The 3,352-nt window shown below is 43.0% G+C and overlaps 1 pseudogene; it reads left to right on the top strand.

Moving 5' to 3' along the window:
• Positions 1-622: 622 nt before the first annotated feature.
• On the top strand, positions 623-1,340 carry LOC109375956 (proteasome activator complex subunit 2 pseudogene; annotated as a pseudogene).
• Positions 1,341-3,352: the final 2,012 nt, after the last annotated feature.

Here is a 3,352-nt window from a genome sequence, read left to right as displayed (position 1 = left end):
GCTCCAGGTTGAGCTGTTGTTCAGCATCTTAGCTGTAGAGGGCAGTGTCATTGGCCCACATATGTGGGATCTGAACCAGGGTCCTCTGGCGTCCCAAGCCAGCTCTTAACCAACGCGCCATTTGGCAGGCCCTCAGGTGAATTTTATTTTATTTTATTTTATTTTTTATTGTGAAATAAAATTTTTAAAAAATTAGTTTCAGCTGTACAACACAGTGCACTAGTTATACTTTTTACCACTCAAAGTGACAACACCCCTCCCCCAATCTCAGGTGAATTTTTAAAATGTATTACAGTAGAAAATTTTATAATAATTTTTTTTTTAAGGAGGGCACAGCTCACAGTGGCCCATGCAAGGATTGAACCAGCAACCTTGGTGTTAGCAGCACCACGCTCTAACTAGCTGAGCTAACCAGCCAACCCTAAATAGAAAATTTTAAGTCTTTAGAAGAAAATGCAGGAGAGAATCTTTATGACTTTAAGGTAGGGAAGGAAATAGTACAGAAAAGACACAAACTATATGAAAAAAGATCTATAGATCTGACTATATTTAAAACAAAAAGTCTTTTTCCTAACAAGAGACCACCGATATAGGAGACCGAAGATCTAGCAACTAGAGCATCATGGCCAAGCCTTGTGGGGGTGCGCCTCAGCGGGGAAGCCCACAAACAGGTGAATGTCTTCTGGCAAAATCTTTTCCAGGCGGCTGAAGAATTCCTCTACAGACTCTTGCCACAGACAATCATACACCTGAATCAGCTCTTGCAAGAGGACTCCCTCAACATGGCTGACCTGACCTCTCTCCGGGCCTCACTGGACACCCCTATTCCAGACCCCCCCACCCAAGGGTAATGAGATGGAAAACGATAAGCAGGAGATGAAAGAAGGCCCTAAATGTGGCTTTCTTCCTGGGGATGAGAAGGTCCTGGCCCTATTTGCCCCGGGTAAGCCAGAAGTCTGGACTCTCAGAGAAAAATGCATCCTGGATACATTTTTCCATGGATCCAGCACCTGATCCCCAAGATTGAGAATGAAAATGACTTTGGGGTGGCAATCCAGGAGAAGGTGCTGAAGAGGCTGAATGCAGTCAAGACCAAAGTAGAAGCCTTCCAGACAACCACTTCCAAGTACTTCTCAGAATGCTGATGCTGGGGCAAGGCCTCTAAGGAAACCCATGTAATAGATTACTGAGTGCATGAGCGAGATGAGGTGGCCCGTGGGGAGCTCAGGCCCATGGTGTTGAACCTGAGGGCCTTCTATGCTGAGCTTTATCCTATCACCAGCAGCAACCTGGAAAAAACTGTCAACCCAAAGGGTGAAGTGAAGCCATCTATGTACTGAAACCAGGGCTGGAAGAGAAATAAATGATCTATACTATGTGTGGGAGAATAAAAAAAGAGAGACCACAGATATAAAATACTTCATTGCATATTGCCAATAACACTGCCGCATCCAGAATTCATAAAGAGTACTTGCAAATCAAATCAGTAAAAGACCAACAAGCCATCAGAAAGGAAGGGAAAACTACAGGAAAAGACTGGGAGTACAAGTTTCTCGGGAGTTATCTCCAGCTGCCCCTCCAATATCTTTCAGATGAGCAACAATACCTCAAATCATTCAAAGGGGCCAGAGAGACAGTGTAGCCCAGACATTCCCTCAAAACCAATTGTGTCCCATTCTGGCTCCATGCACAGATTCCTCAGGACACCAGACCGACCCAAAGATGTTAACAATTGCAGATTCTTGGAAGAGGGTCTTAGGTACTTACCTGTAACGATCACCAAAGCCTAATGGCTCATCCCAACTCTACTTTGACCCATGGTTACCTAGCATTTAAAAAATGATGTCAGGTCCCGGTCCTTTTGACCTGTTTGGAGACCATGGACTCAGTGGTATTTGTTTTTGCCCTGTCTCGTGGGGTTTTGTGAGACATCATTGAGATGATTCTTACAATGTGCTAAAGAAAGTAGAGTGGGGTAAAAAGTGGGTCCATAATATGACTCTCTGAGTGTCCACATATGCCTTAGGAAGAAACTGTCTTTGAGAGTTCAAACTTAAACATGTTTCTTCAGTCTTCTCAGCAATTCTCTAAGTTATTTTTCACGCTGACATGGTTTCCTTTCTGCTTACCCCAGTTAGAAGGATGTTATTTTCTGCAGCTAATCACTGACAGATGCAGGTCAAAGAGAGAAATTACCAGGAATATAAAGAAAGGGATATAATTACAGATACAAAGGTACTTTTTAAAATTATGAATAACATATATACACCACTATGCTAATCAATTTGAAAATATTGATAAAACTGATAGCTGGGCAGGCCGAGTGGCGTGATGGTTAAAAACTGGCTTGGGACGCCAGAGGGCCCCGGTTCGGATCCCACATATGAGGGCCAGTGACACTGCCCTCCACAGCTAAGATGCTGAACAACAGCTCAACCTGGAGCTGGGCTGCTGTGAGTCGCCGGCGACAGCGTTAGGCTGCAGCCCCTGCTGTGGTGGGTTGCCATGGGCTATGTAGCCAGCAGCCAGCGTGAGCGGCCAGCAGCTGCAGTGAGTGGCCATCCAGAAGCCAGCAACTGATCTGCGTCAGCCGGGAAGAGCGCAATGATGGTGCCAACTTGGGCCAGGGAAGCAACGTCCTCCACAACTAGACTGAAGAACAAAAGGACAGCAACTTGTCTGTTCCCCTTCCCCAATTCCCCAGAACTGTTCCCATCCCTCAATTCCCCAATAAAAATCTAAAAAAAAACCCAAAAACAAACAAACAACTGATAGCTTTTCAGAATACATAAGGCATTCAAATTTACAAAAAATAAAAAGCACAAAGAAACAAATAACAATGGAAATTTTAAAAATGTTATCAAAGAATTACATTCTGGATACGTACTAGACCCAGGTGACTTTATGAGAAAATGATTGCTAAGATAGCAGGATATTTCATTTAACGTTAACTGATGCATTTTTTCATTAAAAGTAACTCCCAGTTTCTCCTATTTGCCCAGCAGCTCATCAGCCATCCTTAACTCAAAGGCATTCACAGCTTTATGGACATGGTAAGGAGACTGGAACAAGAAAGTCATTGCTCAGCTTTGAGTTTCAAAGCAGGTTTTATCTTGTTGGGGAGACAGAGCCTAAATGCCGAAAAACCAACCAAACAAACAAACAAACAAAAAAACCCACTTGATATTCTAGAATCAGATTTTGGAGAAAGAAGTTATTTTTATTTTGTTTTGTATTTTAAAAAACTTGACTTTACAAATCAATGGCTATTGATGAAATCGATGAGAACATAGTTTATGATCGATCATAGAAGGACAGTTTTCTCACCCCGAAATGAAAGAGCATAACCAGC

Source organism: Hipposideros armiger, unplaced genomic scaffold (genome assembly GCF_001890085.2).
Source record: "Hipposideros armiger isolate ML-2016 unplaced genomic scaffold, ASM189008v1 scaffold_1015, whole genome shotgun sequence".
Taxonomy (NCBI): domain Eukaryota; kingdom Metazoa; phylum Chordata; class Mammalia; order Chiroptera; family Hipposideridae; genus Hipposideros; species Hipposideros armiger.
Note: the sequence above shows the minus strand (reverse complement) of the source record. Positions and strands in the feature narration are given on the sequence as shown.